The following is a 16,509-nucleotide window of genomic DNA, read 5'->3' as shown; positions in this document are numbered from 1 at the left end:
CTATAGTGAGGTGCTTATGTTCAAATAAAGATACCTTCCTTTCTTATGTCTGCATTAAAGGACTCCCAACATGGGTGGCACTGTAGTAGGAATGTGCAGTGAATCTGAGGGATCTGTGCATATCTCACCTGGGCTGTCCAGTCTAGAAGACTGGGCAGAAATTGCCGTAGAAATCATACCCAAAATAAGATCCTGGTATACAGACTTTGTTACATAAGTATTGTGTGTTTCAGAGTCTTAGAAACAAACAAGGGAACAAAAAAGTAGTACATTCTGATTCTCAACTATGTTTCTAGCAGTTGAAGGTACAGGATAGTGACTCTGGAAGGGTGAGGGGTGACAGTGCCTGATGCTGCAGAAGGGAACCCAGGCCCTTTCCTTTCCACCATATTTGGATCTAGAAGATCTGTCTGCTTCATGTACCCTTTTCACTGCGGACGGACAGGCACACATTGATTTAAAGGATTAAGACAAGAAGTGACCTGACCCTTGTCACAACTTTTCAAGGAAGCAGAAAGAGAAGCCCTGACCGCGAACTTGGGCTGGCTTTTGCAGTTCAGAAATGTACAGCTAACCCCCACTATGATTACTTCTTTTTTAAAAAATTGAAGTATAGTTGATTTATAGTATTATGTTAGTTTCAAGTGTACAGCAAAGTGATTCCGTTTTTATATATATATATATATAGTTTATAAATAAATAAATAAATAAATATATATAAAACGGAATCACTTTGTTATATATATATAACTGAATATACATAGAGATATATATTTGGGTTATTTTCCACTATAGGTTATTACAAGATATTGAATACAGTACCCCGTGCTATACAGTAAATCCTTGTTGCTTATCTATTTTATGTATAGTAGTTTGTACCTGTTAGTCCTGTACTCCTAATGTATCACTCCCCTTTCCCCCTCCCCTTTGGTAACCATAAGTTTGTTTCCTATGTCTGTAAGTCTGTTTCTGTTTTGTACATAGATTCATTTGTGTCATATTTTAGATTCCACATATAAGTGATATCATATAATATTTGTCTTTCTCTGTCTGACTGACTTCACTTAGTATGATCATCTCTAGGTCCATCCATGTTCCTGCAAATGGCATTATTTCATTCTTTTTTATGGCTGAGTAATTATGATTACTTCTGAGCTTTCACTACTAGTAGTAATGTGCAATCGTCAAGGGAATTGTGAGACTTGTATAGCCCAACCTGTAAGTATTTAAAAAATCGAACTGGGAATGAACTAAACCCACTAACCATTCATTGACACCCATGGTATGCCTTGCTCTGCAGCTGGGAAGGGTGGTGTGGGAGCAGGGGCAGCAGATTGAAAAATGTGTGATGGAATCTCTGGTCCCAAGAAAATGAGTCACTACCTGTGGTAGAAAAAATGGGTTGGTACCACTATTAGTGTTGACAGTTTGAGATAAAAGGTGTCAGTAGTTTATAGAAAGAGATTTTCTACGTATTGAGAAACACTGAAGGGGGTGAGAAACCCACAAATGTTTGAGTCCATCCTGTGCCTTCTGATTATCTGCATGTAGGCAATGTCCCTGCCCCTGACCTTGGGGAATATTTCCCCTTGCCAGTAAACGCTGCTAGCGGAAGCCTGCAGCAACTATCTTTTTGGAGCCCTGTCCAGACTCAACTCACTGCACCAAACAAGGGTCCTGAAGAGAGACTTCCTTGGAGTCAGGGGTCTAAGGAAAATGGGCAGGTACATTTTACTGGCCAATATTCTTCCATTAGAAGTATTTCCTTTGACACTATCTTTTTTTTTTTTTTTTTTTTTTTTTTGGTGACACCTTCTGTGGAATGGAATTTACACAGCTTTTTGTGCCCATCTTAGGAAAAGAAAAAGATTTTCACTTTCTTTAAATGAATGGTCTGTTTTCCTAAAGGAACAAGTCAGCCTTTCCATTTGAGTAAATTATTCAAACCATGCAGCCTAGGGCTTATGCATGGCTGTTAGGGCTCTCAGGCAGGTGATGCCATCTGTACATCCCTCAAAGGGTATCTCTCATATGACACCAAACAAACATTTGCAACTTATTAAATAGCTTCTTGAATTTTAAAAAACTTAATTCAGAGGGTACAATTTTTCATCCTCCCTGGAAGACTGCTTATGGCTACATAGTTTTCATAATGTCCACTGTGGAATCTTTGACTTCTAAAACTATAGAAGAACCCCATGAAAAATCCCTTCCTTTCCAGTTCTACTACCAGAAAATTAATCCTTAAGTGAGTTATGTATTTCTTCTGTGTCAACTTTCTCATTCTCTATAATGGTTATAATGCCATAATAATCAGAAAAGGAAAAGAAATAGAAGGAAACCAAATTGAAAAGGAAGAAGTAAAACTGTCACTGTTTACAGATGACATGATACTATTCATAGAAAATCCTAAAGATACCACCAAAAAAACTACTAGAGCTCAGTGAATTTGGTAAAGTTGCAGGATACAAAACTAATATACTGAAATCCGTTGCACTTCTATACATTAACAACAAACAATCAGAAAGAGAAGTTTAAAAAACAATCCCATTTACCATCACCTCAAAAAGAATAAAATATCTAGGAATAAATCTAACTAAGAAGGTAAAAGACCTGTACTTGGAAAACTATAAGACACTGATGAGAGAAACTGAAAATGACACAAAAGATGGAAAGATATACTGTTTTCATAGATTGGAAGAATTAACATTGCTTAAATGACCATATTACTCAAGGCAATCTACAGATTCAATGCAAGCCCTATCAAAATACCAATGGCATTTTTCACAAAACTAGAACAAATAATTCCAAAATTTGTATGGAAACACAAAAGATCCCAAATAGCCAAAGCAATCTTGTGAAAGAAGAACAAGGCTGGAGGTATCATCCTTGTGGACATCAGACAATACTACAAAGCTAAAGTAATCAAAACAGTATGGTACTGGCACAAAAACAGATACATAGATCAATGGAACAGAATAGAGAGCCCAGAAATAAACCCACACACTTAGAGTCAACTCATCTGTGACAAAGGAGGCAAGAATATAAAGTAGGGAAAAGACAGTCTCTTCAATAAGTGGTACTGGAAAAACTGAAGAGTTACATGTAAAAGAATGAAATTAAAACATCTCCTCATACTATATACAAAAATAAACTCAAAATGGATAAAGGACATAAATGTAAGACTAGAAAACATAAAACTCTTAGAAGAGAACATAGGCAGAATACTCTTTGACATAAATCATAGCGATATTTTTTTAATCTGTCCCTAAGGTAAAGGAAACAAAAACAAAAATAAACAAATGGAACCTACTTAAAGTTAAAAGCTTTTGCAGAGCAAAGGAAACCATTGATAAAATGTAAAGACAACCTACTGAGTGGGAGAAAATATTAGCAAATTATATGACCAGCAGGGGATTAATGTTCAAAACATATTAACAGCTCATACAACTCAATATCAAAAACACCCAAAATTAAAAATGGGAAGAAGACCTGAATAGACATTGTTCCAAAGAAAACATTCAGGTGGCCAACAGAGACATGAAAAGATGCTCAACATCGCTAATCATCAGAGAAATGCAAATCAAAACCACAATGAGATATCACCTCACAACTATCATCAAAAGACCACAAATAACAGCTGCTGGCAAGGTTGTGGACAAAAGGGAACACTACTACATTGTTGGTGGGAATATAAATTGGTGTATCCACTATAGAAAACAGTATGGAGGTTCCTCAGAAAACTAAAAATAGAACTACCATATGATCTAGCAATTCCTGGGTATTTATCTGAAGAAAACAAAAGCATTAATTCAAAAAGATACATGCATCCCAGTGTTCACAGCAGCATTATTTATCAATACAATAGCCAAGATATAGATACAACCTAAGTGTCCATCAACAGATGAATGGATAAAGAATATGTGATATATATATATATAATATAGATATATATCTATATATAGATATATATAGATAAATATCTATTTATAGATAAATACACACACACACACACACACACACACACACACACACACACACACTGGAATATACTCAGCCATGAAAAAGAATAAAATTTTGCCATTTGAAACAACATGGATGGACCTGGAGGGTATTACACTTAGTGAAATAAGTCAGACAGAGAAAAACAAAGACTGTATCTTATTACTTGTATGTGTAATCTAAAAAACAAAATGAACGAATATAACAAAACAGAAACAGATTCACCAATATAGTGAACAAACTAGTGGTTACCAGTAGGGAGAGGAAAGGGGGGAGGGGCAAGATAGGGGTAGGGGATTAAGAGGTACAAACTACTATCTATAAAATATATAAGCCACAAGGATATATTATACAGCACATGGAATATAGTCAATACTTTATAATCAAAACAGTATGGTACTGGCACAAAAACAGAAATATAGATCAATGGAAAGCCCAGAAATAAACCCACACACCTATGGTCAATTAATCTTTGACAAAGGAGGCAAGAATATACAATGGAGAATAGACAGTCTCTTCAATAAGTGGTGCTGGGAAAACTGGACAGCCACATGTAAAAGAATGAAATTAGAACACTCCCAACACCATACACAAAAAATAAGCTCAAAATGGATTAAAGACATAAATGTAAGACCGCATACTATAAAACTCCTAGAGGAAAACATAGGCAGGACACTCTGACATAAATTGCAGCCATATCGTTTTGGAGCCACCTCTTAGAGTAATGAAAATACAATAGAAACAAAAATAAACAAATGGGGCTTCCCTGGTGTTGCAGTGGTTGAGAGTCTGCCTGCCTGCCAATGCAGGGGACACAGGTTCCTGCCCCGGTCCGGGAAGATCCCACATGCTGCGGAGCGGCTGGGCCCGTGAGCCATGGCCGCTGAGCCTGCGCGTCCGGAGCCTATGCTCCGCAACAGGAGAAGCCACAACAGTGAGAGGCCCGTGTACCGCAAAAAACAAAACAAAACAAAACAAATAGGACCTAATTAAGCTTAAATGCTTTTGCACAGCAAAGGAAACTACAAACAAAACAAAAAAACAACCTACAGAATGAGAGAAAATATTTGTAAATGATGCAACTGACAAGGGGTTAATCTCCAAAATCTACAAACAACTCATGCAGCTCAATTAAAAAAAAAACAAAAAAAACAAGCAATCCAGTCAAAAAATGGGCAGAAGATCTTAATAAACATTTCTCCAAAGAAGACATACAGATGGCCAAAAGGCACGTGAAAATATGCTCAACATTGCTAATTATTAGAGAAAGGCAAATCAAAACTACAAAGAGGTATCACCTCACACCAGTCAGAAAGGCCATCATCAAAAAGTCTACAAATAATAAATGCTGGAGAGGGTGTGAAGAAAATGGAACCTTCCTACACTGTTGGTGGGAATGTAAATTGGTATAGCCACTATGGAGAACAGAATGGAGGTTCCTTAAAAAACTAAAAATAGAGCTACCATATGATCCTGCAATCCCACTCCTAGGCATATGTCTGGAGAAAACCATGCTTCAAAAAGATACATGCACCCCAATGTTCATTGCAGCACTATTTACAACAGCCAAGATATGGAAGCAACCTAAATGTCCATCAAGAGAAGAATGGATAAAGAAGATGTGGTGTATATATATACAATGGAATATTACTCAGCCATAAAAAATAATGAAATGGTGTCATTTGCAGCAACATGGATGGACCTAGAGATTACCATACTGAGTGAAGTAAGTCAGACAGAGAAAGACAAATATTATATGATATCACTTACATGAGGAATCTAAAAAAAAGGATACAAATGAACTTATTTACAAAACAGAAAAAGACTCAGACACACAGAAAACAAACTTATGGTTACCAAAGGAGAAGGGAGGTGAGGGATAAATTAGGAATTTGGGATTAACATATATACAGTACTATATATAAAATAGGTAAACAAGGACCTACTGTATAGCACAGGGAACTATACTCAATATTTTGTAATAACCCATATGGGAAAAGAATCTGAAAAATGATATATATACTTATAAATATATAAAACTGAATCACTTTGCTATACACCTGAAACTAACACAAAATTGTAAATCAACTATATTTCAATAAAAAATAAATTTAAAAAATAAAATAAATAAGCTACAAGGATATATTGCACAGCCCAGGGAATAGAGTCAATATTTTACACTAACTTTAAATGGAGCATAACCTATAAAAACTTTGAATCACTATGCTGTATACCTAAAACTACTGTAATATTATAAATCTTTACCTCATTCAAATAAATAAAAAATTTAAAAAATAAAATGGTTGTGATCTCTGACCCTACTTTTTAAATTGTCCTTAAGTAATATATGTACCTCGAAATACATATTCAAAAACAAACACACATGGTTGCTTGTACGAGTTCTATTCTGTTAAAAAAAATTGTAAATACAGATTCAAACCTCTTTGCTCTAAAACCCAAGTAGTTCAAATGACAGGCTTGGCGCTTTTAAACCATGTAATCTTGGGAAATTGTTTGCCTCCTATGAAATTAAATTTTCTATCTATAAAATGGAGATAAAAGAAAACATCTTGCACAGTTGTAAAGATTACATTAGTTGATTCATAGAAATAGACTCAGCACAGTTTCTAGTACGTTGTGCTTTTAAAATGTTCATTTCCTTTTAAATTCCTATTTATTATGCTTTTTTTAAACTTATATTTGCAGCTCTTGGGACATAATGTGAAAAAGATATCATAGAAACATACAACATTCCAAGACTGGAAGAATAGAAAATCTGAACAGACCAATTACGCGTAAGGAGACTGAAATAGGTAATCAAAAATCTCCCAACAGGGGCTTCCCTGGTGGCACAGTGGTTGAGAGTCCGCCTGCCGATGCAGGGGACACGGGTTCATGCCCCGGTCCGGGAAGATCCCACATGCCGCGGAGCTGCTGGGCGCGTGAGCCATGGCCTCTGAGCCTGCGCGTCGGGAGCCTGTGCTCCGCAATGGAAGAAGCCACAACAGTGAGAGGACTGCGTGCCGCAAAAAAAAAAAAAAAAAAAAAAAAAAAAAAATCTCCCAACAAAGAAAAGCTCAGGACCGATAGTTTCACTGGTGAATTTAACCAAACATTTAAAAAAGGGTTAATGCCAATCCTTTGCTTATTCTTCAAAAAAATTGAAGAGGAAGGAATACTTCCCAATTCACTTTATGAGTCCAGCACACCCTGATTCCAAAGCCATATAAGGACACTACAAGAAAAGAAAACTATAGACCAATATTCCTGATGAATATGATTGCAAAAAATTCTCAACAAAATACTAGCAAACCAAATATAGCAGCACACTGAAAGAATTATTCACCATGATCTAGTGGGATTTATTCCTGGGAGGTAAGAACGTTTCAAAGTATGCAAATCAATGTGATCCATCACATTAATAGAATGAAAGAAAAAAATTATACAATCATCTCAATAGATGCAGAAAAAACATTTGACAAAATTCAACATCCATTCATGATAAAAACTCATAAAAAATTTGGTATAGAAGAAACATGCCTCAACATAATAAACAACATATATGACAAGCTCATAGCTAACATCATACTCAAAGGTGAAACGTGGAAAGCTTTTCCTCTCAGATCAACAGCAAGGCAAGAATGCCCATGCTCACCACTCCTATTCAACATAGTACTGGAAGTCCTAGCTAGAGCAATCAGGCAAGAATAAGACATTAAAAGTATCAGAATTAAAAAGAAAGAGGTCAAATTCTCTATTTGCAGATGACATGATTATAAAGAAATAATCCTTAAAAATCCAGCAAAATCCTAAAGAATCCAGAAAAAAACCTGTTAGAATGAACAAATTCAGTAAATTTGCAGGATATAAAATTAACATACAAAAATTCAACAGCATTTCTATACACTAATAATGAATTATATGAAAAGGAAATAAAGAAAATGATCCCATTTACAATAGCATTGAAAACAATAAAATACTTAGGAATAAATTTAACCAAGGAGGTAAAAGCTCTCTCCACTGAAAACTATGACATCAATGAATCAAAGAAGACACAAATAAATGGAAAGGTATCCTGTGTTCATGGATTGAAAGAATAGTTAAAATGTTCATACTACTCTAATGTCCATCTATAGATTCAAAGCAATTCCTATCAAGATTCCAGTGGCATTTTTTTAAAAAAGAAGAAAAACAACCCCCAGTTTTATATAGAACCCCTAAAACCCTGAATAGCCAAAATATTCCGGAAAAAGAACAACAGAGTGGGAGGCATCACACTTCCTGATTTCAACCTATATCATAAAGCCATAGTAATCAAAATGGCGTGGTGCTGGCATAAAAACAGACACATAGGCCAATGGAACAGAATTAAGAGTCCAGAAATAAATCTATGCATATATGGTCAACTAACACTTGCCAACATTACTCAGTGGGGAAAAGGCAGTCTCTGCAATAAATGGTGCTGGAAAAATTGGATCTTCACATGCAAAAGAATGAAACTAGACTCCTATCTTACAAACACTTGAAAAAAATAACTTGAAATGGATTAGAGATTTAAAGGTAAGACTGGAAACCATTAAACTCCTAGAAAAAAACATAGGAAAAAATCGCCTTAATATGGGTCTAGGCAATGATTTTTTTGATATGACACCTATAGTACAAGCAACAAATTCAAAAATAAACAAATGGGACTACATCAGACTGAAAAGCTTCTGCACAGCAAAAGGAATGATCAACAAAATGGAAAGGCAGCCTATGGAACGGGAAAAATATTTGCAAAGTATATATCTGACAAGGGGTTAATATTCAAAATGTATAAGGAACTCATAATTCAATAGAAAAAACTAAATAATCCAATTGTTTAAATGGGCAAACAACCTGAATAAACATTTTTCCAAAAATGATACACAAATGAAAAGGTGCTCTACATCATTAATCATCAGGGAAATACAAATCAAAACCATAATGAGATATCACCTCACATCTATAAGAATAGCTGTTATCAAAAAGATAAGTGTTGACAAGGATGTAGAGAAAAGGGAACCCTTGTGCAGTGTTGTGGGATTGTAAATTGCTAAAGCCACTATGGAAAACAGTATGGAAATGCCTCAAAAATTAAAAATAGCATTACCATATGATCCAGCAATTACACTTCTGGGAATATATACAAAGGAAACAAAAACACTATATCAAAGAGATATCTGCACCCCCATGCTCATAGCATGATATCTATAATACTGAAGACATGGAAACAACTTCAGTGTCCATCAATGGATGAATAAAGAACTCGTGATATATATATGTATGTACGTGTATATATATATATGTACACATATATATGCAAACACATATACATATACACACACACTAGAATATTACTCAGCCATGAAAAGAAGGAAGTCCTGCCATTTGTGACAACATGGATGGGCATTATGCTAATTGAAATAAGTCAGACAGAGAAAGACAAACACTGAATGATCTCACATGTGGAGAGAAGAAGGAGAAGAAGGGGAAGAGGAAGAGGAAGAAGACAAAGGAAACCAAACTCATCCAAAAGGAGATCAGATTTGCAGTTATCAGATGCAGATGATGGGGGATGAAGGAAATGGATGAAGGTGATGAAAAGTTTCAAACTTCCAGTTGTAAGATAAATAAGTACTAGGGATGTAATGTACAACATGATGACTGTAGTTAACACTGCTGTATGGTATATTTGAAAGTTGTTGAGAGGATAGATCCTAATAATTCTCACCACAAGGAAAAAACCATTTTTTTTCCTTTTTTTTCCTGTTTTTTTATCTGTATGAAATGATGGATGTTAAATAAACTTGCGGTAATTTTTTCACAATATAGATAAGTCATGCTGTTTACCTTAAACTTATACAGTGCTATATGTCAATTATATCTCAATAAAACTGGGGGAGAAAAGGTATCAGAAGTTGAACGGTCAAGGGTATTTTCTGGTTCACCTACTCCAACTACCCCATTTTACAGATGAGAACAATGAGTTTTAGCATGAGTCCAAGGTTACAAACTAATTAGCAGCCAGACCCAAACTCAAATTTAGGTGTCTGGATCCCAAATTCAGAGCTCTTATGATTACATTGCCATAAAACCTGTATTGTTAATTTCTCATGGATCACTTATCAGAAATGTGATCTGATATGGGGCAGGACTTCACATGCTGCATCTTGGGTTTGAAGTTAGGACAGAGGAAAGAGTTGCCCGTTGTCAAAGTGAATCCAAAGGAGAGAGAACCAAATGGGGCAGGGGGTGGTGGTATGAGCAGGGTGTTGGAAGACTTTTAAATGTAAATGATGGTTAGGATTGTTGGGAGATATACCATCAAAATTACAGGGAGATTATTGAAAATGGTCAGTTTCCAAAAGATTGATTTGCCTGTAGGAAAGGAGTAAAATTATCCCAAAATATATTAGGTCGTGTCCTTTGTTCATCTGTTCTCCCATCTTCCTTATCTGAGATGTTGTGAGCTTTGAAGTTTTAGAATAAACATACACAAATACTATCAAAGTCCTATAGCTTATAAACCCCAGGGAACGAATGTTAAACCTACTTCCCCTCTTGACACAAAAATCCTAAATACAGGAAGGATTTCATTTTAGAACACTCTAAGAAACAGTCCCTGATGATGATGATGGTGATGATGATGATGATGATGATTATTCCTCTCCCTCCTTCCCCTACTGCTCTTCTTTACCACCTTCTCTCTGAAATAAATGTATCACAATCTAGGCTTTGAAATTTAAGCTATTTATTATAATTTGACTTAATTGTCATATTAATTATGAAGGAACTTCCCTGAAAGGACTGCGCCACAGAGATGTACCCAGACGTTAATAGCCCAGATAAATGTTTTCCAGTGTTCCTTCTTTAGAAATTTATTCCTTATTCTACATACACAATCATGATCAGCCTATTTTATGATTGCTGGTAACTGAACCAGGTTACAGACATAATTATTGGTAACAATGTCAACCTATTGTAAGACTCAGGCTCCATTTTCAAATACACACACACACACACACACACACACGCGCGCGCGCGCGCTTTCAAGCTGGGAATCTTCACTTTGCAGGTTGTAAAACCCTAAATCATTTGTTTAAAGGGAGAAATGTGACTTTGTAATTGTAAGGATGAATGAAATTTTATGTAGTTGATGATTTCATTGATTACCTCAATGTCTGACAATCTTATTAAATTGCCTTCTAGAAAGGGTAGATTCAATTTGAACTCTCATCCTCTGAAAATTATAATAAGGCACTTTGGTGAACACTAATGTATATAGTCATTAAGCTTCTTTGTTAAGATTGTTTTTCTGTAAGTTTTTTTGGCATGAGTGTGGGCAATAAAGTTAGAACAATTTTAGAGAGATTAAGTTCACAGAAGTGAATTCATTCCAGGCAATAATTTGGAAAGTCATACTTGAACCTTAATTAGATCACTAAGCCCTAGAACTTACCTTAGCCTATGGAGTCCCTTTGTGTGAATCAATTCAGCAGACTGGAGAAAAATTCAACAATGATTCTTTTATGTCACAGTCAACCCTAGAAAAACTAACATACACTTCCCAACTTCTCTCCTTTTATGAGAAAAATAGCAAGTGCTTAGAACAATCTCCCCCCGAGTGTTCTTCCATAGGACAGTGGTTCTCAAATCCAGGTAACCTCAGTATCCCCTGGAGAGCTGGGTGCCACTCCCAGAACTTGTGATTTAGTAGTTCCGGGGTTGGGCCCAGGAATCTGCATTTCTACCAACTACCCAGGTGATGCTTGTTCCCAGGGACCACACTTTAAGAACTCAAAAGTATATGTGTGTGTGTATGTACATGTATATATACGCATACATTATACGATACATATGTGATACCATATTTATATATATATAGAGAGAGAGAGAAACTGATAAAGCAAATGTAGCCAAGTGTTAATTGGTGAATCTGGGTAACAAGTATTCATGAATTCTTTACCCTTAATGCAACTTTTCCCTTAAGTTTGAAATTCTTTCAAAATAAAAATTAAAAAATTAAAAATTATACCATGAAACTAAAATTATTTGCTATCTGGGAAAAAGAAAACCAATATGAATAAAGTCTCCTTGGGCACTTGTGGTGGGTTTGAGTCATGCTCAATATATAAGAGCCAACTTCCTTCCTCCTTGATTCATTATTATCAATATATTACCAATAATAATAATTATCCAAAACAAGACTCACAGAGTCTGAGCACACAGAAGGATTTCTGAAGTAAAAAAAAAAAAAGCTTGTGTAAGTGGTTAGAACATGGGCTTTGGATCCCAACAGTCCTGGGGTGATTCCCAAATCTGCCATTTACTAGCTCTGTGAACCTGGGAGTCGTTTTAACCAGGGCTGCTGCACTGTTCCCCAGGAGGCGCCATTTACCTAGAAAAGAAGTGGATGAGGTTGTCTGTAGTAGTGCAAGGTTCTAGCCTCAATGAAAGTGTTCTGAACCTCAGTTTCTGTATCTGAAGAATGGGGAGACTAGTAACACCCAGAGTAGTTATGGAGATTAAACGACAATACATGTGAAGGGCTTAGCACAGCTGCCTGGTCCATAGGAAGTGCTCAGAAAAATGGTGGCAGAATTAAAGATGATAATAATGATCAATATTGGAAAGCATGGATTCTCCAGAAGGAGAAATGATCTCCATGGTCCTGTCTAGTAGTACCAATGCTGTGATCTAGAGACAGTTCCATGTAACAAAGAAAACAGACTTTTCTCCTTTTATATTATTATTTTTTTCACCTGGAACACCTGATGAAAAGCCATAATTTTAGTTATTTTACTTATGTCAAAGAAGTTTATGATTTTCCCACTCCATGAATAAAAATAGTGTTTTCTTTGAAGAGGGTCACTTGTAGTACCATTTCTTAAAGATATCAAGACCCAGCACCTTGCTGATACACCTCTGCAGGGTTTATTTTTCCCAAGACAGAGTGCACTGAGAATTTTTAGGAAATAAACATTTACTTAGTTATCTACCTGAAGAGCAAATAGGTTATTGTTGGAAAAAGCTATGCCAGGCAGCAAACCCCACTGGCCTGGTGAAAATAAAATTAGAGAAGCAAGAAGTTAGTAGACAAGAGAATGAAGTTCAGGACGGAGGTGGGGAAGAATGGTTCAGAACTGTCTCTGAGTGGCAGCTGTGCACTCGTGTTCTATTTCCAGCCAAAAGACCATGGAGAGAAGAGCAGATTGGGGAATCAAGAGAACTGCTCTAGTCCTAGCTAGTTCTATGTCCTCATCTATAAAATGAGGGAGCTGGATTATATCAGGGGTTTCTCAAACTAACTACTTGTTAAGATCAATTTTATGAGAATCCTCAATGAAAATCAAGTAAATGTAGAGTTGCTTTGGGGAAATTTGGTAGGTGAGTCGAGAGGTGACTACACTCACTTCGTAACTCTGGCAGCTCCGGAGGGAAATCGGAGACAATCCAGGGGTTCCTTGGAACACAGATTGAAAACCACTGAACTAAGTGCCTTCCAACTCAAACACTTTACTCTCTAGCTTTGAACTATTTCCTCAGAGGAATGACTATATTTGACACTTAATTATGTAACTTTTTATGCCTCATAATCCTTCATAGCCTCCTTTATCTTCTAACAGCTCTGCATGGAAGCCATTATTTAGCTAGCTTTGTTCATGGGCAAATTATAAATCTTATTTGCCCAAGGGTTTTGAGAGGGACAAGGTCAGAGCCAATATTTAAAGGCAGCGAGCCTTGCCTCGGGTACCCAGACTGAATCAGAGACTAGCTTTAACAATTGTTCCAACTATTAGTGCCGTAATTCATGCTGATTTTCTTTGATTCAGACGTTTTTGTTTAATCCTAATCTTCCAAATAACTGGCTTTCTAGAGCCAGTAGCCATGTATGGTGAACCGGCCATGAAAACTTTCATAGTTTTATTTATTAGGCTGCAGAGAGGTTTCTGGAAAGCCTAGAGGGAAAGCAGATGGTTTAAAAAAAAAAAAAAGAATCTTTCCCGGTAAATTTGGGGTGCTTTCCTATAAGAAATTACAGATCATTATTTTCCTTGTTATACCTTTAGTCAGACAGATGGCACAAGACAGAGAACAAGAATTCTAGAGAGTTTCCATGGCAATTGCAGAAGAGCCGTGGCCTATTTGCAGTGATGCGTTGTGCAGTATCTAGGGTGAAGGTAAAATCGCAGGGATTCATTCTGCAACACCCATGGACTTTAAGCTATTCAAGGGGCACTTGTTGAGCCCCTCTTGTCTCAAAAGCAATCTCCTAGTTGTTGAGGGAAGAGAGAGGAATGTCAAAGACAACACATTATTGGCTTTTCCCTTTAGAAGTATACAATATTGAGTGACGTATGTATGGATAATATAAGAGCACTAACGAAATCAATGAATTTGTCATTAATATAAGGTTTTCTTTAAACAGGTGTTGTCCACTTAAGCAGTGGCAAGAATACAATCCTTGTAACCTGGGGTAACAGCAGCTTCTTTGTTTGTTCACCAGGTATGAGGCCTTGTAGCCCTGTGACTCAAAGTCTGGGTTCTGAGCCAGACTGCCTGCGTTCATATCCAAGCACTGCTGTTTCTTAGTTGGTTGACCCTCCATAAGTTATTTAAGTTTGCTGTTTCTCAGTTTCCTCATCTATAAAAATAGGAATAATAATGGCATGTAACTCAAAGAGTTGTTAAGAGGATACCATGAGTTAACTCACAAAAAGGGCTTGGAACAAGGTAGGTGTTCCACACATGTCACATATTAGCAAGAGGTATAAGCAAATGTATTCACTAATTTGCAAATGTATTCACTAATTTTTAGGCCAAGCTCATCTGGCCTGTAGTAGGGAAATAGTAGAGTAGTTAAGATGATATTATTAACTGGCTCTATGACCTTTGGCAAACAACTTAATGTCCCTGAGCCTCATTTCCCTCATCTGTAGAATAGAGAATACTGTAGTCACCTGCTGTGGTCGCCTTGCGGAAATGAAATGGACTCCTCACCCAAAATTTACGCCACAGAGATGCCAAGAGGGTCTGAAAAGGTTTATAACTCACATAAGGAGGCTTTCCGGGGAGAGTTAGGTGGGTCCCCAAGCAGGTCCAAGAATAGTTTAGGGAAACAAGGAAAGGACACTGGATTTGAGGTTCTATAATGAGGGGGTGGGGCTGGAGTGAAGGCTCCCCCTTGCAGCTGGGGTTTAAATGGTTCGAATTTCCCAAGAGCACCAAAGTAGGGAGCACTTGAGGTTTTTTTTTTAATAAACTTGCCAAGATGTGGGGGAGAAGGGCAAGGGGCCTGGGGGGGCTTGACCGCTGTCAGCAGCTAAGCATCAAAAATGGGGTCAGATTCTTTATTATACCACCCTAGAGTGTTGTTGTGAGGATTAAATGAGATTATACACAAACAGCCTTTAACTCAGTGTCCGGGAAACAATAAATACTCAATAAATGTTAAATTTTGAAATTAAAATAGTTTCTTTTTTTAAAAAAAAACCCTCAATTTTTAAAACTTGCCAAAAAACACAAGAAGCAACACCTGTTTTTCCTTGTTCTATTTGTTTACACTAGATGCATTTTTTAAAAGAAAGCTTCAACATCATCGCTACATGTGAAAAAACAATTACTTGCAGTCTCTAGCAACGAAAAGGCTGTATTCTAAGAATTCTGTTTTAAATTGTCGCTTGGAACACTTTTCCCATAGAAACAATGTTAAAAATAGAGTTAAGTCTCCAGAGGGATGCTCAAATTCTTCCTAAACTATAATATAACTAAAATAGTCCTTGATAGAGCAGGGAACGCTGAATCCTAGGCATGTGGGCCTCTCAGAACCCCAAGCTCTCCCAGGTCAAGGCAACCTTGGGTGAGACTAAGACTTCTGGAATCTTGATTTGGAGGAACTGGGGAATGGGAGCTGAACAGCACGGTGTGGCGGGCAGGGGGGCCCGTATGCAATTATGGCCACACTTCTTGAGACTCTCTAAATCAAACCCTGATGTGATTGTCTTTTGGGGCCTCAGGGCTGTCTCACATCCCTGTGGGTGGGGTGGGGCTTGCCCTGAAGGGAAGGGATGCTCCAACTCTCAGCCATCCTAGGGAGGGGTCGATCCAGGGGCAGGATGCTCTGGTGGTGGACCTTAGACTAGGGGGAGGGGAAAATATGGTTCTATTTTCTGGGGGCAAATTCTGAGGTGTGGGTCGTTGCACAGAACTGTCTCTGGTCACATGGAAAAGGCCAGGACGAAGCCCTGAGCCAGCTCAGGAATCAACACTAAGATGCTTATGGGCCCCTGCCGGAGAGGGAACATTCCCTCTGTGCCCTCTCTCTTTTTTATCTATACTAATGGTATTGCTCGGTTCTTCTGGGCTGTGGGGAATTACGGGTGATACTGGGTGGAAGAGACAGCAGCAGCAGTGTGAAGAAAGAGGATCTGGATGGAAGATGGAGACCTTCAGAGGGAAGGGCAGTCTAGGGTCTGCTGAATGGGC

This window comes from Orcinus orca, chromosome 6 (assembly GCF_937001465.1).
Source record: "Orcinus orca chromosome 6, mOrcOrc1.1, whole genome shotgun sequence".
Lineage (NCBI taxonomy): Eukaryota > Metazoa > Chordata > Mammalia > Artiodactyla > Delphinidae > Orcinus > Orcinus orca.
This window is presented reverse-complemented; position numbering follows the sequence as displayed.